Below are 27,644 nucleotides of genomic sequence, written 5' to 3'. Positions count from 1 at the left end.
CCCCTGCAGCTCAACTAACAACCCTCCCAACTCTCTGCCCTCAAATCTAGAGGAGAAAAATAAGCCATGGGTGGTGAGATGGCCTGAGTGCCGGGACTGCACGGATCAGAGAGCAAAAAGTGCGCTTCTCTCCGAATCGACCAGGTCGCACCCGTCCTGCGGGACAGAGCGAGCGGCGGCGGGGGACGCGCACCGTGCTTGGGGCTGACGCGACCCTCGCCCGGCTCCACGCAGCGCCCACGCGCGCGGCCGGCCGAGGGATGCGCGGCGTCCTCGCCTGCGTTTCCTCTCCCAAAATCATCCGCCAGAAAGGCGACGCCGCCGCCGCGTACCTCAGGCCCCCGCGCTCATCTCCAAGAGTCGAAGGAAGACGGCCGCTCCGAACTGGGACAGGCTCGCGCGCCGCGGCCCGCGCCCAGGATGGAGCCGGATCCCTCCTGCAGCCGCTCCGCGGGGCCCGGGACGCGTGACCCTGAGCCCACCGCACCCCCGCGGGGCCGGTGCAGTCCTCACCAGGCCCCCACCTCTCCCGGCGCCGACGAGACGCGGCCCTGGCTCCCGAGAAGGGAGAAGTGGGGGACCGCAGTGGAGCGGGGAAGCAGGGATCCGGCCTGGAGCAACAACAGGACCCGGTCCCCGGGGCGGGAACGAGTAGGAGAAGACAGGGAGTCGCAGAAAACCCCAAAGCCGGCAGCCCTCCCCCTCCTGGTGGAACCGTCCCGCCACCGCTTCCTGCCCAGGATCAGCTTCCCAGCTGCAGTCTCAGGAAAAATCCGAGACGCCCCTGCAGCTCCGCAGGGACCAGACGCTCTGCCCGGGATATCCCGCCCCGGGCCCGCCATTCCGCAGCTCCGCACACCTCCTTACCCGGACGCCGCACTCAGGAGCTCGCTCGCCGAAGGGACCCGTCCAGCTTCAGCGCCAGCCGCCGGCCGCAACACCCGCCCCCTCCCTCCCGTAGGTTTCAAATTGAAATTCCCTGGCTGAGGCCGTCAGAGGACTCCGCGCGCCAGCCCCGCCCCCTCGCGGCGGAAGCCCCTCCCGCGCCCCCGCCGGACGCGCACCGGGTGCGGAAACCCCCGCGGGCTGCGACACGCCCCCTGTGCCCAGGCCACGCCCCCGCGCCAGCCAGGGCGACCCTTCCCTAGGGATTCGCCGCGCGCCCGGGCCGGGTACCCTGCGCTGGAAGGACTCCTCTCGCCCTCGGAGCTGCCCTGGATAATGAGTGCTGATGCCTGTGTGCAAGCCTTTGTTACCCTCGAATCCCGATCTTAAATGCCCTTTTATCAACTTTCAAAAGTTATTTCTTCAAAGTGAATCCATTGACTAAACCTTTACCCCAGGCTAGGCCCTGTTGATACAGAAATAAGGAAAACTAGATTCTCCTCAGTCTAGAGTGGAAGAAGCGCTTTCACAGAGAGGGCAGTGGCAGGGAACCGTTTATTCTTCCTGTGGGAGGGACAGGAGGGATTGGGGAAGCCCATTGGAGGAGGGGCTTTTATGCTGAACCCAAAGTGTGGGTAGGATCTCCAGGCGGGGGCCTGGGAGGATTGCAGCGCAGGATGTGGCTGAAGGCTGGAAACCTAGGTTCAGGCCGATTGTGGAAAGACACATACACACACAAAAGATACCTCCCCGTTCTTTTGTATAATTAGATCGCCTTCTTTCAGATTCTACTTATTTCTTCTTTTCTGAACCTTGGCATGTCAAACAGGCTGTCCAAGTCATTGCCTGTAGCATCTGGCACACATGTACCTCCTGTCCTTTGCCCCCTCGCACCTCGACGGAGGTCTTTAGAGACTGCACCTCGGCCAAAGTCTTCTTTTCTTTCCTAAACAGAGCCTTTTCTAAAATTAACAATGTCAAATCAAACCTCAGTTACAATGCCTTCCGTACGTATGATATTTTCAGTTAACAAAGCACATTAACGTATTTTATCATTTGATCCTCACAGGAACTTTATGAAAAAGGCAGAGCAAGTATTATCTTCATTACATCAAAGAGAAAAGTAAGAGTCAGGAAGATGAGTTACTTGCTAAGGTCCTGCCAGGGAATAATAAAAATAATAAAAGCTAACATTTACTATGTCCTTTATGTGCCAGGCATTGTTCCCAGTCCCACACATGAGTTAACTTACTTAATGCCCCCAATGCTAAGCAGCCAAGTAAAACTTAATAAGGTGTGTTAACTACTATAGAGGTATGTTAACTATAGAGGTATGTTAACTACTATAGAGGGGAAGTCTGACTGGAAAGCAGTTCTGGTAAAGAAGACCTGGGAATATTACAAGACAATACTATTACAAAGTTAAAGGCAGATTTACAATGAAATTAGTCCTTGAAACTACACAGGCCTTGAAACTATATGCATAATTTTATTACTCTTTTTAAAGAATCCCTAAAGTTATATAAGGTTTAGGGCCTACAGAACCTTGAACTACCTGTGATGAAACCCCTTTAAAATGTTAATGCAATATAATAACATAAATGTAGGCATGATTTATAAAACATAATGTCCTTATCATAGGAAATTATATCCCTACTATATCCTCTGTGGAAGTCTGCAAATCACTTCTGTACACCACCTTTTAGGAGGAATATCGACAAGCTAAATTATACTCGTAGATGGGTGACCTTGATAATGTGGGAGCCAGCAAGACTTAGCCTAAAGAGATAGATGATTAAAAGTGATGGAAAGGTTGTTATCAAATATCTAAAGGCTATCATATGGAAGAATTATACTCTGTGTTGGACACAGCCTTACTTGGCCCCAACATTTCAATGGAATGGAGCAGATTCAGTGAAGACCTAGCAGGAACTGAAGGTAGGAAAATCAAATACTAGGACCTATAAGGAAGTGAAGAAAACAGATGGAACATGGTACCATACAGATGTCAGTAAACAACAGGTGGTAGTCCAGGCAAGCAAGTCTTAACAGGGCAAGAAGAGGGGACTGGACAGACAGCAGGACAAAGTCCTGAACGGGTGACATCCAGAGACGTAGGCAGGCTGGAACACGGGCTGCCTGGACAAGGCCAGAACATTAATCCCTAGGAATAAAAACTGGTAAGAGCAAGTCTGGGTCTTCCCATTAGACAGACTGGACTAACAGACAAGACTGACACTGAGAACAAGACAGGAATAGATACCAGACCTGAGATTCACCACATCCAAGGTTAGCATCACAGCCTTAATCCTGGGCACCATCTGCGAGCAAAGCCAGCCTGGCAATTTGGATTGTAAATTCACCCAGGACTTCCTAGTGGTGTTACCAACTCACTCACACAGGCATGCTCCTAAGGAATCTTTATCTCACTATACCAGTGATTCATTCTTTTATCTTTGTGACTTCTGGGTGCCAAGGCCAACCAGGTGGAAGTATCTGGGTGGCTCTAGACTGAGAACCTGCTCACAGGTTCTTGCCTGAGAACAGGCAAGAAGACCTGGCAATGCCCTCGCATACTGTCTGATGGAGGCAATCTCAATCCTCCCTGTGAATGCACGCATCCCAGTTCCACTGCCAGAAGCAACAAAGACACCATGCAAATACCAAGAGGAGTCACTCCATCACCTGGCCACTCACTGGAGCAGTTTCAGTTACCTGTGGCTGCATAACTCCAAAATTTAACGACAATTTTATTGCTTTGATTCTGTGGGGCAGGCATTCAAGCAGGGCTCAGCAGGATGGCTCGTCTCTGCTCCATGTGGTGTCAGCTTGGGAGGCTCCACCGTGAATTAAGGATCCAAGATGGGCTCACTCCCATGTGCTGCCTGTCACCTGGGGAGCCTGATTTCTCCTCTACATGGACTCTCATCTTCCAGGGCCTCTCTCTTTCCATGCGGCGTCTTAGCTGGATAACCCAGACTCCTTTACATGGTCTCTGGCCTCTGAGAAGGTATAAAAAAAGCTGCAAGGCCTTTCAGGCCTAGGCCCACAAGTCCTACAGCATCACATACGCCCCATTCTGTTGGTCAAAGCAAGTCAGAGAACCAGCCCCAGTTCAAGGAGAGGGATCATAGACTTCACCTCTTGATAGGAGGAGTGGAATGTGTGTGCAGTGATAGAAAGAGTTGTTGGCAGCCATCTTGGTAAACAATTTACCACGGAAGCTGGGTTTTTCTAGTCTAGTATTTGAGTCTGCCCTCAAGCAACCCTTCTCCTTTCCATCTGCAGTAAAATCTTCCACTGGTTTTTCCTCGAAAGTATCACAAGGCCCCTTTTCCATCTGAGTCACACTGAGAGATGATAATCTCCTTTTGAAAGGCCACTCCCAACTATTGCTAATGCTGCACGTGAGCATCTCAAGCCTGAAGTAGTCCTTCAATCATAGTTGGAGCTGTTCCCCACACACCCTTGCTTCCTCTGGCTCAGTGACACAGAAAGAGGCCTGGATATGCTGAAACTGGAACAGAATCTCCTTTTTCTCTTTAATCGGAGTATAGTTGACTTACAATGTTGTGCTAATGTCTGCTGTACAGCAAGGTGACTCAGTTATACACATATATACATTCTTTTTTTAATATTCTTTTCCATTATGGTTTATGCAAGGAGATTGGATATAGTTCCCTGTGCTCTACAGTAGGACCTTGTTGTTTATCCATTCTAAATGTAATAGTTTGCATCTACTCACTCCAAACTCCCAGTCCATCCCTCTCCCTCTCCCCCTCCCCCTTGGCAACCACACGTCTGTTCTCTCCGTCTGTGAGTCTTCCAGTTGCTTGCTATGGGATCTCACGGTCAATTGGTCCCTAGCACTGAAAGCAGATATAGAACAGGCCCAGTAAAAATCCCCCCCAAAAGTTACATTTGGAAAGGGTGAAACAAAGATGTATTATTTCAGTTTAACAATCTGAGTGTCATCATGTACCAGGACTCATGCCATGCTCTGAACATTCAGAAATGAATAATACATCATCCCTGCTATGGTGGAGTTCACAGTCTGGTAGACAACAAATCTGGTAAAGGGGGTCAGGAATTCTGGTTCTTATCTCTGCCCTCAAATTGTCCTCACCACCTGACACAGACTACACTTAGTCTCTGCCTCTTTAGTTAGAGGTTATATGAACTTGGAGAGTAAAACAATGTTTTGTTGTTGTTGTTTTTATAATTTTATTTATTTATTTGTTTGTTTGTTTATTTTCGGCTGCCTCGGGTCTTCGTTGCTGCGCGCGGGCTCTCTCTAGTTGCGGCAAGCGGGGGCTACTCTTCGTTGCCATGTGAGGGCTCCTCATTGCGGTGGCTTCTCTTGTTGCGGAGCACGGGCTCTAGGCACGCGGGCGTCAGTAGTTGCAGCTCGTGGGCTCAGTAGTTGTGATGCAAGGGCTTAGTTGCTCCCTGGCATGTGGGATCTTCCCAGACCAGGGCTCGAACCCGTGTCCCCTGCATTGGCAGGCAGATTCTTAACCACTGCGCCACCAGCAAAGCCCAAAACAGTGTTTTTTGCTGTCAATATACAAACATCATTGAGTCTCATTTTATACCAGTTACATTTGGACAGTAACACAGAACAAGTTTATGAAAGTTTATATTTTACTTTGATTCTCAGTGATAAATAAAGAAAGGTTATAGAGCCTTCGTGTGTGCCTGATCTTCAGGACAGAAGGGCTTAGAGAGGTCCAAAGAGAAGGCTCCAGGCCCATTCACAGACATAAACCTAGAGTCTAAGGGAAAGAGGAGGCCGTGGAAAGAGGCTTAGGGGCCTGGATCCTCATTTCGCCGGGAGCAGGCCGATGTCCTAGGATGGGAAATGACTGAGACAGAACACCAAGCTTTGATGAAAATGGATTGCCATGTGACCTCCCCTCACAGGGCTGGGGGCAGCAGACCCGAAGTCACTAAGCTCTTTCGCAAACGGTGAGTGGAGGGAGGGCTTGGTCAGGTGAAAGGAAACACTGCACTTCCAGTGCACACTTAATTAGATGTGGGGATTAGGGAGGCAAAATGACCTTGAAGCAGCATCACTGGACTTCACTGGACAGGCAAAACTGCCCCCCCAGTACTGCAGCACGCTTCTGAAGTTCATGGCAGCGAGAGCTCAATTCTTTGGGCATGCAGTGAGGGGCACCACGTGTGGAGCATAATTTCTAAGTGGCCTCAGCAAGTACTGGTGAAACCCATCAACAGCTACAACAGCAGCAGCAGAAGAGACTGTTGAATAAAAGCACCAGAAGAAAAATTAGAAGAGCAATCCCCTGGATTAGAAGGGTTTTGCTGGTGATAGTTACATAGCCCAGACCTGATTGGCTAGTTTATAAAATAGCCACTGGAAATAGTAAAGACAGTGGGATTGGAGCTGGAATGTTGCAGTTTCTAACCAAATTCCTCCGTTTGGAAAACTGACCATCTTAGGGAGTGGTCCTTAGTTTATGCAAAACAGATGTGAGGTAGGAGGTTGGTATTAGCAAACCTTCAGTTCGGTTTTGTGTGGTTCCCCCCGAGCTACACATCTGTGTTCTACTTATTGGAAAACACTTAGAAGGATCAGGATTTTAAGGTTATGTATATGCTAGTGTGTCCTATGACCCCACTTCCAGAGGAATATCCTCCTGGAGAGTATAGTTTCAAACCGGTAAATTCCCAGTAAAGGGAATATTGGTTCCTATCTCTGCCCTCAAAGTGTCCTCACTACTTGACACAGACTACACTTAGTCTCTACCACTTTAGAGTATACATGCACTACAAGGGTAAAACAATTTTTTGATATCAATATACAAACACCATTGAGTTCCATTTTATACCATTTAAATTCAATCTGAAACTGACTACTGTTTCAAAAATCCAACTATACCCTGAACACCTAAAATCTAAGGACAGAGAAAGATTATAGTAGGATTGAAAGAGGTAAACCAGGCAAATACTAACTAAAAGAAAGCTAATGTTGCTCTATTAATAATAGATAAAATAGATTTTAAGGTGAAAAGCACTACTAGAGATAAGATGGATCAATATTATGGAAAAATAATTTAATTCACCAGGAAGGTATAAAAATGTTAAACTTGTAACATAGCTTCTAACATAGTTTGTAACATGCATCTTATAACATAGCTTCAAAATATATAAAGCAAATATAAATGGAATTCCCGGTAAAAGTTAATGAACTACTATCATAAAGGGAGAGTATGACAGCTTTATCAATATTTGACAGACCAAGCAGACAGAACTCAGTAAGATTATATGGTTTTGAAAATACAATGAACAATCTTGACATAATGAACATACGTAGAAATTTGCAGAAATTTCAACAACTGCAGAATATGCATTCTTCTCAAGCATACAAAGACCACTTATGAAAATTACATATCAGGCCATAAAATGAATCTCAGATTTCAAATTCAAACTCAAGTCTCAAGTTTCATACAACTGATATCATGTACCATATGTCATAATTCACAGCAATTAGGTAAGAAAAGAATAGTAATTAACTTTTAAAACTCCATATATTTGGGGGAAGGTACTTCTTAATAACTCATGGGGAAAGGAGTAAACATAATAAAAATTATGAATGCTTAAAATAATTACAAAATCATGAGAACAAGCATGGAATTCAGCTAAAATGGTGCTCAGAAAGAATTCATGGCCTTAAATATATGTACTGAAAAAGAGGAAGGCTGAAAATTAATAAACATCCAACTTACAGAATTAATTTTTTAAAAAAGAAAATATTCCATATGAAAGTAATACATATAAAATTGGAAATTAATGATCTAAGAAATATTCAGAAGAAAGAATCATTGCAGTCAAAATTTGGTTCTATGAAAATATTTATAAAATAAGTCACCTCTGGCAAGACCAATCTAGAAAAAAAGTGAGATGACACAAGTGAACAATTATAACAATTGTTATACAATTGAACAATTATAAGGAAAGCAGATAAAGGAATTTAAAAGATAACAGAAAAATACTATTAACTTTAAGACAAATTTAAAAAGTTCAGGGGAAATGGAAAAATTCTTAGAAAAATTGTGAGTTGCTAAACCCAACTCAAAAAGAAAAAGAAAAGGAAATTTCCATGGGCACCACTGAAATTGAATCAGAAGTTTTAAAACTCCAAAAAAGAAAAAAATTTATAATAAAATAATAATAAATAAAACTCACAAAAAGGAAGCACTAGAGTGAAGTGGTTTATAGATAAGACCTACCAAATATTCAAGGAACAAGAGATTACAAATTGTCTTTGCTCTGCTGCTACAGTACTGGGTGTAAGGGCTACAGATACCATGGCTTTTGTTGTTGTTGTTTGTTTTGTTTTGTTTGTTTGTTTGCTTTGCGCTACGCGGGCCTCTCACCGCTGTGGCCTCTCCCGTTGCGGAGCACAGGCTCCGGACGCGCAGGCTCAGCGGCCATGGCTCACGGGCCCAGCCGCTTCGTGGCATGTGGGATCCTCCCAGACCGGGGCACGAACCCGTGTCCCCTGCATCGGCAGGCGGACTCTCAACCACTGCGCCACCAGGGAAGCCCGATACCATGGCTTTTTAGTTAATAGTTTGCTAGATTACAAGGAGCCACATTTGATACTGATGGAGAAGACTGCACATTTCCCAGAGATCCTGTACATTGTGCTGGGTTCCATGACAGGACGAGACTTTGCGTTGTTTCCCTTGTAGAGGGAAGGTGTATGTTCTTTGTGTGGAAAGAAGGATAAAACAGGTATTTGCTGACAGAAGAATAGATGATGGCAGAGATAAGGCTATGTGACAAGGCATATTTTCTTTTCCTCTGGGGCACAAAACTGTCCACATCTCTGAGCCTCCTTTGCAGTTAAGTGTGGCCATGTGAGTGGGTTCTGGCCAATGGAAGGTGGGTAGAGTTGATGTAAACTGTATTCAGGCATAGTTCCTATTAAAAAATCTCCCACATGACCCTTCACACTGTTTCTCTCTCTTCCTTTATTTGCTAGACGCAGAGGACCCAGAGGAGAAGTTCAAGGCCTTAGGAGATGATAGATCCTCTAGAATGTAAAGAGCCTAGGTCCCTGAATGTATGGAGCAGAGTCCCTCCTTATCCCCATGCAAAACCCATACTGGATTATGAGCAAGAAATAAGTGAGGAATAAACTTTTATTATGTTGCACCACTGAGATTTTGAGGTGAGTTTTTTTTCTTAATAATAGCAATTAGCCTATTTTGAAATTATAGCAATGCTAGACTAATTCTTCCAGAAAACAAGAAGTAACATGCTCCAAGTCATTGTATAATACCAAAACTCAAGGAGACTAGTACAATAGGGAAGATCTTGAAGTAAATCTCAAAAACAGGCAGAACAGTTCAAGTCCTAATTGAAGATACTAGTAATGTAAAGAAAAGAATGATAAATTCTGATTAAGGGTATCACGGAAATTAGAGTGGATGGGTAGCTTTTAAGAGAAAACACATGAGCAAAGGCATTAAGGCTTTAAAGAGGAGCTTGGGTTAGGATACACTGAAGGTTTTCATAAGAGTGTTAGATTTTTAAGTGTTTTATCCATTTATTATTTTAAATATAACTTTCCCGGAAAGTCTTAGCTAAGCAAAAACCTCAAAGCATGATAATTCAATTCACTTAAATTTAAACTCAGTAAATTGAGCAAATATTTTCATTGTGATGTACCATGTGCTAAGTAGACAGGCAAGCCACCTTCCAAAAAAGAGTAGCACTTGGCTTATAACTGTTTAATCCATTGATCAATGACACCTAAATAAGTAGTGGCTTAATGAAATTATTACATATAAAAAACAATGCACTTTTCATATGAGAGCCTCATGTGCCCTTTGTAAGAGAATAATATTCACCCTAATGGGTTACACATGCCAAGTATTTAATATTCTAAAATGTCTGCTCCCGTAAGAAAAATTGAGATGAACTAAAAAAGTATGACTAAGTAAAATCCTCCAAAGGTGGATGGACATGAGACTTTGAGATAAGTAAGATCTTACTATTCATCTGAGCTCAGTGATATCAATCAAAGCTGTCTTGCCAAGTTAAACTGGGCATTCCACTGACTGGAGTAGGAACACATGGGGAGGATTCCAGACACATGGAGGTTTTTCAGAGAACTAAAATTTACGATGTGAGAATAGCCTGAGTGGACACCTATCAGCTAAATTAACCACAAGCCTTGATAAATCTTATCAACCTGGTCAAGCAGCTTCCCTTGCTTCCGCACTGATACCTGTTCAGATCTCCAGAAACTCTGACCTCAGAAAACAGCTTGCCCAGTTGATTTCAGTTATAGCTTTAATATTAAAAAAAAGTGTTTTGGTATGTCTTGGAAAAGGCTAACAGACAAGGATAGACTTTCAAAGATAAGAGTAGTCTCTAAACCTTATGCCACAAAGAAAACTAACAAGGTTGTCCAGAAGTTAACCCTGGGGGGCAAGGGCAGGAGACAAAACCTACAGTGAAAAAAATAAAACTTCCCCAAGGGAAAGAGTCATCTATAATATGCACGCAAATAAGACAGAGTAAAAGAAACCTATTAATCTGTGTCATTGTGACAGCTAGATTTTTAGGCTATGATGTATGTAACTTGTCCCTTACCAATGGACATGTATGTACTTAAAATTTGTTGCTTCTGGGCTTCCCTGGTGGCGCAGTGGTTGAGAGTCCGCCTGCCGATGCAGGGGACACGGGTTCGTGCCCCGGTCCGGGAGGATCCCACATGCCGCGGAGCGGCTGGGCCCGTGAGCCATGGCCGCTGAGCCTGTGCGTCCGGAGCCTGTGCTCTGCAACGGGAGAGGCCACAACAGTGAGAGGCCCGCGTAATGCAAAAAAAAAAAAAAAAAAAAAAAAAAATTTGTTGCTTCTATAAGCAATATCTACAGTAAAACTAATATTCGTGTACATATGTCTATGAGTACATGTATGAGTTTTTTGGTAAATATCCTTTATCTAATTAAAAATACTTTCTAATCTTAAACTGCCAAGACTTTACTTTTTCTTTTTTAAAATCATGAACAGGTATTGAATCTAATCAAATGATTTTGTTTCTGAATCTGTTAATATGATCATAAATAATTTCTTTCCTTTATCTGATTATGATGTGAATTACATTAATTGATTTTCAAATGTTAAACCAAATGCAAAATTGGCTTAACAGGGACTTCCCTGGTGGCGCAGTGGTTAAGAATCCTCCTGCCAATGCAGGGGACACAGGTTCGAGCCCTGGTCCAGGAAGATCCCACATGCTGTGGAGCAACTAAGCCCATGTGCCAGAACTATTGAGCCTGCGCTCTAGAGCCCACGAGCCACAACTACTGAGCCCACGTGCCACAACTACTGAAGCTTGTGTGCCTAGAGCCCATGCTCCACAACAAAGAGAAGCCACTGCAATGAGAAGCCCAGGCACCACATCGAAGAGTAGCCCCCGCTCGCCACAACTAGAGAAAGCCCGCACGCAGCAACAAAGACCCAACGCAGCCAAAAATAAATCAATACATTTATTAAATAAATTAATTAATTAAATTAAATAAATGATATCGAGTCCTTCAAATAACCACATAGGAAAAGAAATGAATCTTGACCCAAACTACCCTCCATACATAAAAACCAGTTGTAGCAGGATTGCAGACATGTGTAAATGGTAAAAACAATAAATCTTCTATCTACAAGATAATATAAAATAATGTCTTCATCATATTGGAATAGGAAACAATGTCTCACAATTAGCACACACACCCACACGCACATGCACACACACAACACTAACCATAAAGAAGCAGATTGATCAACTACACTTCACTAATATTAAGAATTTCGGGGGACTTCCCTGGTGGTCCAGTGGTTAAGACTCCATGCTCCCCCTGCAGTGGGCACAGGTTTGATCCCTGGTTGAGGAACTGAGATCCCACCTGCGCGCTGCGCGGCCAAAAGAAAAAAGAAATTAAGAACGTTTGCTCATCAGAAGACAACATGATGAGAGTGAAAGGCAAGCTGCAAAGTGGGAGTATTGGAATTCATATATCTCACAAAGTATCCTCATCTAGAATATAAAAAGAACACCTACAAATCAATAAAATAAGCCAGAAAACTCAGTGAAAATGGACAAAAGGCATGGGAACTTCATAAAAGCAGGGTACTCAAACAGTCAACAAATATATGAAAAGGTGCTCAACATTATTAGTCACATGGGGAACGCAAATTTAAATCACAGCGTTGGGCTTCCCTGTTGGCGCAGTGGTTAAGAATCCGCCTGCCAATGCAGGGGACACGGGTTTGAGCCCTGGCCCGGGAAGGTCCCATATGCCGCGAAGCAACTAAGCCCGTGCACCACAACTACTGAGCCTGAGCTCTAGAGCCCGCAAGCCACAGCTGCTGAGCCCACGTACCACAACTACTGAAGCCTGCTCACCCAGAGCCCGTGCTCTGCAACAAGAGAAGCCACTGCAATGAGAAGCCTGCGCACCACAACGAAGAGTAGCCCCCGCTCGCCGCAACTAGAGAAAGGCCGTGCACAGCAACGAAGACCCAACACAGCCAAAAATAAAATAAATAAATAAAATAAAAATTTTTTGAAAATAAAAATAAATAAATCACAGTGTTATGCCACTATATACCCATCGGAGTGGCTAAAATTAAAAAAGTGATAATACCGAAAGTTAAGGATGGTGAGAGTACAAATTGGTAAAACCATTTTGGAAAACTACTTGGCAGCATATAGTAAAACTGGACACATGCATATATTATGCCCTCAAAATTTTACTCCAAGAAATATATTCTAAAGAAATATGGACATAAACATACCAAGATATGTATGCAGCTGTGCACAGCAGCATTGTCTTGTAACAGCCCAAATAACAGAATATCCACAAACAATACAATTATGGTATATTCATATTATCAGTTACTATACAACAATTAAAACAAATGAATTATAGCAAATACAAGCAAACATGGATGTACCTCAAAAGTATAATGCTGAATGAAAAAAGCCACACACAAAAGAATATATACAGTGCAATTCTATTTATGTAATGTTCAAAAACAAGCAATAAGTCTATGGAGATAGAAATTAAGGATGATTTAATTTTGCTGGTGGAGTAACGACAGAGATGGGGTTCTGGGGTACACTGGCAAAGACTTATTTCCTGATCCAGATAGTGGTTACACAGGTGTGTTAACCTTGCAAAAATTCATTGAACAATAAACTTATGAGTGGTGCACTTTTCTGTATGAATGTTACACCTCAATTTTAAAAGTTTAATTTTTTTTTTTTTTTTTTTGGCTGCACCGTGCGGCATTCAGGATCTTAGTTCCCTGACCAGGGATTCAACCTGTGCCCACTGCACCAGCAGAGTGGAGTCTTAACCACTGGACAGCCAGGGAAGTCCCGAAAAGTTTAATTTTTAAAAATTCTGAGAAAAATATGTGTATCTATATGGTCTCTAAGTGGTGGTGTCTCTCTGCTTTTATCATAGGCCTCCACAGCAGAAAGAATTAAACAACTCCTCACTCTGTGAATGTATTTCAAATTGTCTTAAAAAAATTAAAACCAGGGGATGGGGGGGAGGGATAAATTGGGAGATTGGACTGACATATACACACTACCATATATATAACATAGATAACTAATAAGAACCTGCTATATAGCATAGGGAACTCTACTCAATATTCTGTAATGGCTTATATGGGAAAAGAATCTAAAAAAAAAAAAGTGGATATATGTGTATGTATAACTGATTCACTTTGTTGTACACCCAAAACTAACACAACATTATAAATCGACTATACTACTCCAAAAAAATTTTTTTAATATATTAAAACCAGTTTTAAAATAGCACAGATACTAACCTTAACATTTGGTTTAATAGGATTGATTTATCTCCTTAACACCAACCTGTTACTTCTAAGTAATTACCAGCTTTTATTTTTATTTCTGAAAAAATTTTTTAAAGAAACATGGGGACTTCCCTGGTGGCGCAGTGGTTAAGAATCCGCCTGCCAATGCAGGGGACACAGGTTTGATCCCTGGTCCAGGAAGATCCCACATGCCGTGGAGCAACTAAGCCCGTGCGCCGCAACTACTGAAGCCCACATGCCTAGAGCCCATGCTCCACAACAAGAGAAGCTACTGCAATGAGGAGTAGCCCCTGCTCGCTGCAACTAGAGAAAGCCTGCGCACAGCAACAAAGACCCAATGCAGCCTAAAATAATAATAATAAATAAATAAATAAAAATAAAGTAGCATGATTGTCAAAATTAAATACGCTTTTGTCCCTCAAAATTATAATTTTAGGCCTCTTATTTAAATAAATATACTTAACATTTAATTCTTAACAGCAGTTTTGCTTTGTATTCAGGAATATCAATTACTGACTTTAAGATAAATACATGGTAGAAATGTATTTCTATCTATATGACCTTGATTCCCAAGGTATGTATTCATTTTTTCGAACAACATAACAATGTGAATTAGATATGATCGATCTTGTTAGGAAACTAGGACAATACCATAGTTATGTTTGTGTACATGTGCTCATCCGAAGAAATACATCCCTCATCACATATAGGTTCCAAAGCGAGAAGTAGTTTTTTTAAAATCACAGAATATAGGACACATAGCTTGTGGGAGAACTTATCTAGGCAAGGGAAGCCTTGTTATCTCCTTGTTATCCATCAAAAAAAAAAAAAAACCACTAAAAACAAAAAAGGATTAGAAGACAAATCGAGACAAAAAATAATAGGCTAAGGAAAGTAAACGGTTTATTTTTTTCCAGTTTGGCAGCATGGTCCCTTTGTTGGATCACAGAACAATTTTAGTAAAGAGAATTCCCAGGGGAAAGGATGTGAAAGAAGACCCAGAAAACAATGTAATAAAAGCAACTGAATGCCACTTCTAAATAAGTATTTCACCAATTGTTTGGGACTGAATGGGGTTAATTCTAAGCAGGTGGACCTTTCCACTAGAATAATATTTACAGTATGTGCCTCCTTTAAAGTTCTTTAAGCTACACTCTAAAAGCCAGTTTACTATAAGGAGTTTAGAGCTATCTTGTAAATCCTTCTGTAAAAAAACTGTGGTTTTCATACCCACACCAATACAGATGGAAAGGATGGTGATGATCAGTAGAGAAAGCAAGCTGTGTGACAGAGCTCCATCCAGAAGCGTGATAATAGTGAAAGTTCACCTCACACACGAAATGACAGTGGCTACATGTGACATCTCTGCTGTGTCATCACATTTAAATTTCAAGTCTTCCTTTTTGTTGTTATTTTCTGTAGCCTTAAAATATTATCTGTCTTATACAGATTGCCAACAAACATATGAAAGGATGCTCAACATCACTAATCATTAGAGAAATGCAAATCAAAACTACAGTGAGGTATCACCTCACACCAGTCAGAATGGCCATCATCAAAAAATCTACAAACAATAAATGCTGGAGAGGGTGTGGAGAAAAGGGAACCCTCTTGCACTGTTGGTGGGAATGTAAATTGATACAGCCACTATGGAGAACAGTATGGAGGTTCCTTAAAACACTAAAAATAGAACTACCATACGACCCAGCAATCCCACTACTGGGCATATACCCTGAGAAAACCATAATTCAAAAAGAGTCATGTACCACAATGTTCATTGAAGCTCTATTTACAATAGCCAGGACATGGAAGCAACCTAAGTCTCCATCAACAGATGAATGGATAAAGAAGATGTGGCACATATATACAATGGAATATTACTCAGCCATAAAAAGAAACGAAATTGAGTTATTTGTAGTGAGGCGGATGGACCTAGAGACTGTCATACAGAGTGAATAAGTCAGAAAGAGAAAAACAAATACCTTATGCTAACACATATATATGGATTCTAAAAAAAAAAAAGGTTCTGAAGAACCTAGGGGCAGGACAGGAATAAAGACGCAGATGTAGAAAATGGACTTAAGGACATGGGGAAGGAGAAGAGTAAGCTGGGATGAAGGGAGAGAGTGGCATGGACATATATACACTACCAAATGTAAAATAGATAGCTAGTGGGAAGCAGCTGCATAGCACAGGGAGATCAGCTCGGTGCTTTGTGTCCACCTAGAGGGATGGGATAGGGAGTGTGGGAGGGAGACGCAAGAGGGAGGAGATATGGGGATATGTGTATACGTATAGCTGATTCACTTTGTTATACAGCAGAAACTAACACACCATTGTAAAGCAATTATACTCCACAAAGATGTTAAAAAACACACACACACACTGGAACAGAAAAAAATATATTAGCTATCTTTATTTATTTATTTTTGGCTGTGTTGGGTCTTCCTTGCTGTGCACAGGCTTTCTCTAGTCGCATCGAGCGGGGGCTACTCTTCGTTGCGGTGCACGGGCTTCTCATTGCAGTGGCTTCTCTTGTTGCGGAGCACGGGATCTAGGTGTGCAGGCTTCAGTAGTTGTGGCACACGGGCTCAGTAGTTGTGGCACACGGGCTTAGTTGCTCTGCAGCATGTGGGATCTTCCCAGACCAGGGCTCGAACCCATGTCCCCTGCACTGGCAGGCAGATTCTTGACCACTGGGCCACCAGGGAAGTCCCAAAATATTGTCTATCTTTAAAACAAATAAATCAAATTTTAAAAAATTTCTCTCTCACTGTCAGTCACAAGCCTTTTTTTGTTTTTGTTTTTAAAATCAGATCCCTTTCTGTAACTTTCAGACTCCTTGAGATTTGGGGTGTAACCATAGTAGTTGAGCATCTCATTAATGTTTCTCCACCCTTTTTCCCAAATGACTCTTCACCTTTTACTAACTCTTTAGTATTCACGTCTCCAACCTACAAATCTAGACTTTTTAATCCCCACTGTACAAATTGTCATCTGCTTTGACATTATCTCAAGTAAACTGTTTAACTCTGTTACAGAGTAGTCTGTGTGTTGACAGGCACTGTACTTGATCCTTTGTACCACAGAAAGTATCCTTTGATGTCAATAAGACTTTTCAACATATCAAGTTTGCTGGCCAATTGGTAAACATTTAAAGAAAGAGATATGAACATGGGAAGTCATTTTGTCATTATTTCTATTTCATTTCCTTTATAATCTTACAGAAATATCTATAATCCTGTATTTATTATGAGACTATAACCACGTAAACAACTTTGAAGTTATGATTTCAAAAAGCTTTTCAACATCATGAGGTCTAACAGGGCAGAGAAGGCTTGCTTTATTATAAATCTTATTTAATCAGCGAAGAACTTTGATAATTTACAAAGTGTCTAAACAAAGTTATCTAAACATCTGGAAGCTATTAAAGAACTGAGGAAGTTATGCCACAGCTACATTTAGGAAGGTATTTTTACTGCAAATTCCTTATAAAGTAAGTCTATCAAAAACAAAACTAAATTACCATTACCATTTGACCCAAATTTCTCATATTAATTAGGCCTAGACATTTAAAAATATTGTGATTGAAATATAAAATTACCCTTTGGGAGAGCAATGACAGTGTTTATCTTATCATAGGTGTATAAATGCTGATTTTAATAATAATGTTAACATACTATTTATATACATTTTGATATGTATTAAACATATTGAAATATTATGGACTTAGAATTCAGACAGAGTTAGCTTTAAGTTCCAGCTCCACCACATGTTAGTTGCATGAATTTAGGCAAGATTCGTCGACTCAGGAGCGCTGGTGTTTTTCTCTATATAGAACAGACATCTTTTTTTAATTGAAGTGTAATTGATTTACAATGTTGTGTTAGTCTAAGGTGTACAGCAAAGTGTTCAGTTATACATATATATCTGTATATATATATTCTTTTTCAGATTCTTTTCCCTTATAGGTTACTACAAAGTATTGAGTAGAGTTCCCTGGGCTCTACAATAGGTCCTTGTTATTTATCTATTTTACATACAGTACTGTGTGTATGTGAATCCCAAACTCCTAATTTATCCCTCTCCCCTCCTTTACACTTTGGTAACCATAAGTTTGTTTTCTATGTCTGTGAATCTGTTTCTGTTTTGTATATACGTTCATTTGTATCTTTTTTATTTTTTAGATTCCACATATAAGTGATATCTTACGACGCTTGTCTTTCTCTGGCTTACTTCACTTAGTATGATAATCTCTAGGTCCATCCATATTGCTGCAAAGGGCATTATTTCATTCTTTTTAAAATGCAAGATGATTAAGTAACGTAACGCCTGGAAGAGCCTAGCACAGCCCCTCACACTGAGTTCATGCTCAGTAAATGTTTCCTGCCTTTTTTTCCTGTCTCTTCCATCTTGCTTCCTCCTCTTTCACCACTGTTGCTAGGATGTTACACTGGCTTTCCAATTTAGGGCCTAAGGGGATGTTGCATAAAAGTTTTTTAAAACTTCCACATACTTCATGCTTTTCCACTGTTATCAACAGTTTAAAACACTAGAACTCCTCAGGAGGATTACGTGTTTATTTCAGGGACAGGAGTGTAGGGGGAAAGCTGTGAGTATATATTTTGTCTGGCAGTGAGTCACAAATAAAAGAAGAAAACTCGAATCTATTGAGCCCTATTCTGAGCCATACAATACATTATATTTTATAATATTTGCTCATTTTTATCCTCATACTAATCAGGTCTGCCTGCCTCTAAAGGTCATGCTTTTTTTGCTCAAAAATGCTGCCACCTGATTTTATAGATGTGCCTGAGGGACAAATAATCTCGTACAGTGTTAATAGAAAATGCATGTTGAGTTTTAAACCACTGACTTGCAAACAGATGTAGAGGGTCAGGACAGATCTGGGTGGGGGGCTACTTAAAATCAAAAACAAAGGGAATTCCCTGGCAGTCCAGTGGTTAGGACTCTGAGCTCTCACTGCTGAGGGCCTGGGTTCAATCGCTGGTCGGGGAACTAAGATCCCACAAGCCACGCAGCATGGCCCCCCCCCAAAAAAAAGAACCAAACAGGGGACTACACAAGGCATATAAATAAATCAAGAGCAGTGTTATCTGAGAAACTGTTTGCTGATTCCCTGAACTCTAGAAAAGAGACGAAAACAATAGCTGAGAATCAGAGTAAGGCCTGAGGCCGGGACGTACCAAAACACAGGGCAACTGGATCAGCTTAGGCTGAGCTGTACGTGGAGACTGTCTTGAAAAGAGGTCAAAAATATATCAAAGAACAGGGTGTGGGGTGGATCAAGCCTGGTGACTCATGATTTAAACCCTCAGAATACAGTGGAAGCTCCCCAGATTGGGGACAGCTCCTTAAAGACCATCGATCAGGGACTTGGCTTGTGGCATAGTGGATAAGACTCTGCGCTCCCAGCGCAGGGGGCTCGGGTTCGATCCCTGGTCAGGGAACTAGATCCCACAAGCATGCTACAACTGAAGAGTTCACATGCCGCAACTAAGGAGTCGGCAAGCCGCAACTAAGGAGCCTACCTGCTGCAACTAAGACCCACTACAACCAAATAAATAAATAAATTTTTTTTAAAAAAGACCATTGATCAGGCTGGACAAATTAAGCTAAAAGGAAGACACTCTCCTACTTAACAGTCAGCTCCCAGCCAGGTCCTTTTTCTGCAAGGAGTGTTCCTACTCTTGGAAGCTATGCCTATCAGCTGATCAAACTTTATTATATATTTGTTTGACGAATGATGATACGAAACATAGAAGAAACAGATTTTATAACTCAGTGTGTATAGGTTTCTTTTCTTGCATATACCTTTACAATGACACCTCCTACTTAACAAAAAGTTTTAGGGTAGATAGCTGTTAAATTAAAATATTGTTATGTTTATCTAAAAAGTGTGTTACTAAATAGTGATGATTAGAATTATAGATTCTGATCAGATGGATCTGAGTTTAAGCCTTAGTTCTTTCCCTTACAAACTGTGTGACTTTAAGCAAATTACCTAACCTCTCTAAACTTCATTTCTTCATCTGTAAATATGGGCATTATTGAGAGTATCTATTTCAATTGGAGAGGAGCAAACTGAGATGTCAGTATCTTCTAGAACAACGGTCCTCACCCTTTTTGGCACCAGGGACTGGTTTTGTGGAAGACACTTTTTCCATGGATGTGGCGGAGGGGAGGTTCAGGCAGTAATGCGAGCGGTGGGGAGCGGCAGATGAAGCTTCCCTCGCTCCCCCGCTGCTCACCTCCTAACAGGCCACAGACTGGTACTGGTCCTTGGCCCAGGGGTTGCAGACCCCTGTCATAGGACACTTCAATCAGACTGAATCATCACAACTCGTCCCTTTTTTGCTCACCCCTTATTGGATCCATAAGCATTGGCTTATCGACATTATCTTCACAATATTTCCACTAGATTTCCTTTCATCACCACTGCTCTTGTCTTGGTCTAAACTCCATCATCTTTCACTTGGATTATTGCACTAACCTCCTAACTGGTTTCGATATTTCTGCTCTTGCCCCCTTCAGACTTTTCTCAACATTGTACCCAGGATCAGCCTTTTCAAATAAAAGTCAGCTCATGTCAACTATCTGCCCAAACCCCCTCCCTCCCGATAGTTTTCCATGTTACTCAGAGAAGAACCAAAGCCCTCACCATGTTCTCCAAGGACTCACAGGACTTGGCCAACTTCTCTGTCCCCATCCCCTGATGCCCTCCCATTTTCTTATTCCACTCCAGCCTCACTGGTCCCTCCACTCATCCTGGAACACATCTTCACAACTACCTCACACAGATACTTTGCATTTGTTGAACTCTCTGCCTGGAATGTTCTTCCCTCAGATATAGGCACGACTTGCTTTTTCTCTTCATTCAGATCTTTATTCAGATGCTACCTCCTCATAGACATCTTCTCTCACTACTTTATGTAACACTGTGCAATCTCTCTCTCTCTCTCTGCTGTGCTTTGTTATTATTTTCTCTTGGCTTTCATCACCATCTAACACCCTATATGTTTTACTTGTTTATTTTTTACCTGATTCTACCAGAATATGAGTTCCACAAGAGCAACGATTCTTATCTAGTTTATACCAAGCCTGTAAGACAGTGCCTGGCATATAGCAGCCACTCGGTAAATAAACATATAAATACACGTTGACCCAACAAATGAATGATTGGGTCATGTGGCTACAATGTGGCTTAACCATGTATCTATACTTATACCAATAGGATACAGCTCCTTGGATGACATTGCTACCAAGTGAAAACTCACTCTGATGTTCAACTCTGACCAAGAGGAAAATACCCCCCCACCCCCCGCCAAATGTAGCCCCAGCTACTGGGGTGAAGATTCTCCAAGGTCCAAAGGAAGCAGGGAAGGAAAGGGAAGCTTCTAAAAGTCCTTAGTCAAGTTAGAAGAGAGGAGGAAACACAGGGTGCAAACCCTCCCCTTTATACGCACGAACAGTGGAGCCACTAGCTAAGGAAGGGTAGTAAATTGAGGAAGGGGAGACCCCTGACTTAGACCAACCAAGCATTTTGGAGTCAGGAAATTCCTTTGGGAATAAAGACAGAATGTCACTCACAAAAGCCTCTTAGCTCTGAGACAAGTTACCTTGATGTGGGAGAGAGATGCGGAAGGGAATTTCATCACAGGAAGGCAGGACTCCAAGAGATTCTATAAAAGTCTTATAAACCTGAATGTTTTAGACTATTTCTGTTCCTTCTCCTAATTCACTCATTCAACTCTAAACTCTCAACTGCAGGAGGAGTTTGGTAAACAGCTTGAAGAAGTTCTTTCCAGTGCCCTGTTTACCTGCGTTTCATAGCCGCATACTGCTGATCTGCAACCGAAGAGTTGTTTGCAAAAGAAAATGTTGAAATCATGAGTTATTTTTTTTCTCATTACATTCACTATAATTTCTGGGAATATGTTACCATGAGAAAAGATTTCATGTGGGAGAGAGGCAGAGAAGTAAGAGAGAGAGAGAGATGGAGGTGTGAGAAAGAGATTAATCAAGTTAATAACAAGCAAAGAAAAAGAGGCGTTATCCGAATTTGAAAGGAGTAAAATTTGCATAAATTGTCATGGAAGAAAAAGGGAGTTGGTGACAGTTAATGTACAGGAAGGACATTTGCTCTAGAATTATCTTACTACAAGCACTTTTTTTTTTTTTTGTGGTACGCGGGCCTCTCACTCTTGTGGCCTCTCCCGTTGCGGAGCACAGGCTCCGGACGCACAGACTCAGCGGCCATGGTTCACGGGCCCAGCCGCTCCGCGGCATGTGGGATCCTCCCGGACCGGGGCACGAACCCGTGTCCCCTGCATCGGCAGGCGGACTCTCAACCACTGCGCCACCAGGGAAGCCCCAAGCACTTCTTAATGTCACTAAAAGAACTATATATGCGATTTTCCTTGGTCTGAACAAATCCTTTTATATACTGCTCTTTATGGCAGGCTATATAGCATGAGTCAGAAATTCCAAAAGCATGATAATCTTCATCCTTCGTAGCACCTGCTCCAACATTATGCTAATCATTGGTTGATAGCCTTTAAGGCTGATACTTAAAGATACTTCCTACTGTTGTATCTAAAAATGTATAGTTACGATACCAGATTAAGTTGATGAGAGTGTCATTACTTTTATTTTCAAACATTAATTTTGATTTCAAATTTTTCAGAAAAATAAATTCTAAACAGAGAAAACATTATTTTTTTAAACGGCTTGAACATACATACTGATATTTAAAAAATTGAAAAACGTCATGCAAAGATATCACTTTCTAGTGACTTCAGGCTGTTGATAACATTCTAAGAACCCTTGTTAAATGTGATTTCTCTTTCACTGTTGCCAATTCATCTTTTTACTATTAGTGGTACGGTAGCCCTCATAATGAAGGAGCAGCTTCAATTTTCATTCAGAAGCACCACACGTACAAAGAGGAGGTTTCATTTTGTCTTCTTGTATCGTGATAAATATACAAAATATAAAATTTACCATTTAAATCATTTTTAAGTGACCAAATCAGTGGCATTAAGTATATTTACTATGTTGTGCAACCATCACCACAATCCATTTCCAGAACTTTTCCATCATCCCTAACAGAAACTGTACTCATTGAATACCAACCAGCCATTCCCCATGACCACCAGTTCCTAGCAACTTCTATTTTGTCTCTATGAATTTGCCTATTCTAGGAATCTCATATAAGTGGAATTATACAATATTTGTCCTTTTGTATCTGGCTTATTTCACTTAGCATAATGTTTTCAAGGTTCATTCATGTTGTAGCATGTAACAGAATTTCATTCTTTTTTAAGGCTCAGTAATATTCCATTGTGTGTATAAACCACAGTTTGTTTATCCATTCATCTGTTGATGGACCTTTGGGTTGTTTCCACCCTTTGACTGTTGTGAAAAATGCTGCTATGCACATTGGTGTACATTGTTTTGTTTTTAAATATGATAGTGTTTATTTTCTCTAGAGATTCAAAGAGTTTTTAAAAAATATTTATTTATTTATTTTGGCTGTGCCAGGTCTTAGCTGCAGCAGTCAGGATCTTCGCTGTGGCATGTTTAGCTGTGGCATGCAGATTCAGTTATGGCATATATGTGGGATCTAGTTCTCCGACCAGGGATTGAACCCAGGCCCCCTGCACTGGGAGCTCGGAGTCTTACCCACTGGACCACCAGGGAAGTCCCTCAAAGAGCTTTTTAAATTAACTGTTGCTTGGCCTCTTGTCAAATATAGCCCCACATTAAACCTTAAAATTCACAGCAGGTAGTGGACAATTTTGTATAGGCCAGTGTAGGATGGTTGGACTGTAGCCTGCACCTCTGAGGCTGCACATTACAATTTAAAAATACTGAAGCTTCAATCCTTGAACCAGAGCAACCAAATTAGAAGCTGGAGATGAGCTAAGGCATTGGTATTTTTCACCCTTCTCCCCCATGATTCTATTGTGCAGACAGGGCTGAGAACACCTAATCTAGGGTAATCTGGTATCGGTCATCAGAGCGGCAAGTCTAAGCTAGGCTCCCACTGGAGCCCTCAGAGAACTAAGAGGAAACCTTATTTTATAGCCCATGTTCTCTATAATTAACCACAATAATATCACTCAGCTCCTACAAGAAATTAATTCATTTCACTAATTATGGCTACCAACTAAGGCTTGGATCAGAGCATTAAAGAACGAGTGGTGGGGCTTCCCTGGTGGCGCAGGGGTTGAGAGTCCGCCTGCCGATGCAGGGGACACGGGTTCGTGCCCCGGTCCGGGAAGATCCCACATGCCACGGAGCGGCTGGGCCCGTGAGCCATGGCTGCTGAGCCTGAGCGTCCGGAGCCTGTGCTCCGCAATGGGAGAGGCCACAACAGTGAGAGACCCGCGTACCGCAAAAAAAAAAAAAAAAGAACAAGTGGTGGATTTCCTTGGTGGAGCAGTGGTTAAGAATCTGCCTGCCAGTGCCTGGAACACAGGTTCAACCCCTGGTCCGGGAAGATCTCACATGCTGCGGAGCAACTAAGCCTGTGCACCACAACTACTGAGCCTGTGCTCTAGAGCCCGTGAGCCACAACTACTGAGCCCGCGTGCCACAACTACTGAAGCCCACGCTCCTAGAGCCTGTGTTCCGCAACAAGAGAAGCCACCGCAGTGAGAAGCCCGCGCACCACAATGAAGAGGAGCCCTGGCTCCACGCAACTAGAGAAAGCCTGTGTGCAGAAGTGAAGACCCAACACAGCCAAAAATTAATTAATTAACTAATTTTTTAAAAAAGGAATGAGTGGTGGCCTCTGAAGCCAGGATAACTGTGCCAGTAAAAATAAGACAGTGATTCCCCAAGGGAAAGGTGAATGTCTTATCCTGTGTTATGGACTGAATGTTTGTGTCCTTCCCAAAATCGTATATTGAATCTCCAACCCCTAATGTGATGGTTTTTGGAGATGGGGTCTTTGGGAGGTAACTAGGTTTAAATGAGGTCAACAGAGTCAGGCCTGGGCCAATGGGATTAGTGCCCGTACAAAAGAGGCACCAGAGAGCTTACGCTCCCTCTCTGCACACACACCGAGGAAAGGCCACGTGAGGACATAGCAAGAAGACGACTATCTACAAGCCAGGAAGAGAGTTCTCAGTAGGAACCAACCCTCCCAGACTTTGATCTGGGACTTCCAGCTTCTAGAACTATGACAAAATTAATTTCTGTTGTTTAAACCACCTAGTTGATGGTATTTTGTTATGATAACCCAAGCAGACCCTGTGGGTATCCTACTCACCCTTCAAAGCAGAGCCTGAGTAAAAAAGAAGAGAAAGCCAATAAAAGATGCTATCTTGCCAGGACCTTTCAAAGAGCCTCAGAACTGTCCATTAAGGGAAGGAAGAGGAGCCTAGGACCTACTGGCTCCTGTCCCACACCAGCCAAGGGCTGTCCCCTGAAGCATAAAACTCTCACACTTCCAGTCTGCATTTCCTTGAATGCCAGATAGGTCTTTGTAGACATTTCACCCTATGCTATCAGGGAAGCCCCAAGGTAAAAATGGGAGTTAAAGTAACTGAGGGGACTTCCCTGGTGGTCCAGTGGTAAAGAAACAGCCTTCCAATGCAGGGGACACGGGTTCGATCCCTGGTCGGGGGAGGGGGGGAATTAAGATCCCACGTGCCGCGGGGCAACTAAGCCCACACGCCACAACTACTGAGCTCGTGTGCCTCAACTAGAGAGTCCACATGTCGCAAATTACAGAGCCCACTTGCCCTGGACCCTGAGTGCCACAACTAGAGAAGAGAAAACCTGCATGCCACAACTAGAGAGAAGCCCGCGAAGAGCCTGCACACCACAACTAAGATCCCACATGCCGCAACGAAGATCCCACATGCCGCAACGAAGACCCAACGCAGCCAAATAAATAAATAAACGTTTTAAAAATAAGAGCAACTGAGGCAAGGTGCTAACTGCATGAAGCTGTTTGCTACAGCAGTGGAGTAAAAAATGTGCAAAATCACTTGAGGCAGGGAACAAGGGATGTTCAGTGCAAGGAATTTCTGGAGACTCTATTCAGGCCTGTGGATTCCAGTGCCCACTCCAAACTCCAGTCACAGCCTTCACTTGAAGGTCCTCCCTCCATTCCAAAGCTTGGATGACTAGTGTCTGATTTTAGTAAGAGAGCTGATAGATTTTCTCACCATACACCATTTATCTACCTTCTATCATACTATCTACAAGTGTATTTCCATAATTTTGGAAATACAGGTGTAATGGTTAAGTTTGTGTCAACTTGCCTGGGCCATGGGGTGCCAAGATCTATAGTTAAGCATTATTTCTGGGTGTCTCTGTGAGTGTGTTCCTGGAGCAGAGTCCCCTCCGGAAAGGGTACCAATTCCAACGTGGTAGTGGAATGATAGCTACCTACCTAAGTAGGTAGCTATCATCCAGGAGCTCCTACATCACCTTGATGTCCTAAATTCAACTCGATTCTGACACTGTCTACTCAGAGATAGCATCCGATCCCAGTGGTTAAGGGTTCAGTCTTGCAAGCTGCCCCTCCCCCTCTGGATGCCAATCACAAACCCAGATTATCACCTATGCTGCTGACCAATTGACCATAGATTGGAGGTTCCCACAACCTCTTCCTCAGGTTTGATTAATTTGTTAGAGCAGCTCACAGAACTCAGAGAGACATTTTACTTACTAGATTACCAACTTGCTACAAAGGATATTAAAGGATGTGAACCAACAGCCAGATGAAGAGATACAGAAGGCAAGGTAAATGAGGGAAATGGGGCTGAGCTTCTCTGCCCTCTCCAGGCACACCACTCTCCCTGCATCTCCAGCCTGGTGTTCACCAACCAGGAAGCTCTCTGAACCCTCTTCTTTGGGGGTTTTTATGGAGGCTTCATTACACAGACATGATTAATTAAATCATTGGCCATTGGTGACTAAAGTCAAATCTCCAGCCTCTCTCCTCTCCCAGGAGACCAGGGGGTGGGACTGAAAGTTCCAAACCTCTAATCACATGGTTGACTCCCTGGCGACCAGCCTTACCTTCCCCACCATCTTTAGTGGATTTCCAAAAGTCACATCATTAACATAAATTCAGTTGTGGTTATGAATAACAGGACACCCATTTCACCTTCATGGGTCTGAAGCAACTTCAGGAACTGAGGACCACAGATCAAATATTAAACAAAAGATCCTTCCTTTTCTCTTATCACTCAGGAAATTCCAAGGGTTTTGGGAGCTCTGCGCCAGAAATGGGGACAAAGCTGCCCCCCTCTTCCACACACACACACACACAATTTTTAAATCCAAAATGTGTTCATTGGAATGGTTTCCCACTCACCTTAGTTCAGGGTGCTTTCAGGGCTGCTTCTGTCTACAGGAGCATTCTTCCGTAAACCTTGCTTTTTTCTCCTGTAGGCTGGCAGAGGACAGTGGAACAGGCAACACACAAAACCACCATTTGCGCATGGCTGAAGACGGTGGTGATTTTATAGCATCCTGGTCATTCCACACCCATGAAGTAGGAACTGGGGCTCTGTACCAGGTGCTTCTTCTTGTGCTTCCTCTTCTCCTCTTCTGGAGAGGAATGAAGGAGGTCCTCTGCAAGAGGCATGTTCTTGTGGGGGAGGTCGTCACCACAGGAAACTATATTTCTTATTATAAATCACAATATCACACCTCCCCTAAGTAGGTAGCTATCATTCAGTCCTATTAAGGGCCTGAATAGAATGAAAAGGTGAAGGAAGAAAGAATATGCTTTCCCTGCCTTACTGCTTGAGCTGGAACATTGGTCTTTTTCTGCTCTAGGACTGGGACTTCCACCACTGGCACTTCTGGATCTTAGGTTTTCA

General features: G+C 42.6%; 1 pseudogene across 1 annotated transcript; it reads right to left on the bottom strand.

The window, feature by feature from the left end:
- Window positions 1-16,403: 16,403 nt before the first annotated feature.
- LOC309971943 (small ribosomal subunit protein eS27-like) lies at window positions 16,404-27,406 on the bottom strand (annotated as a pseudogene). Its single transcript has 2 exons — window positions 27,134-27,406; window positions 16,404-16,504 (listed from the first exon to the last, which is right to left on the bottom strand). The product of its transcript is annotated as a small ribosomal subunit protein eS27-like (transcript).
- Window positions 27,407-27,644: the final 238 nt, after the last annotated feature.

The sequence above is a fragment of the Leucopleurus acutus genome (genome assembly GCF_964270905.1).
Source record: "Leucopleurus acutus genome assembly, chromosome: 15".
Classification (NCBI taxonomy): Eukaryota; Metazoa; Chordata; class Mammalia; order Artiodactyla; family Delphinidae; genus Leucopleurus; species Leucopleurus acutus.
Note: the sequence above shows the minus strand (reverse complement) of the source record. Positions and strands in the feature narration are given on the sequence as shown.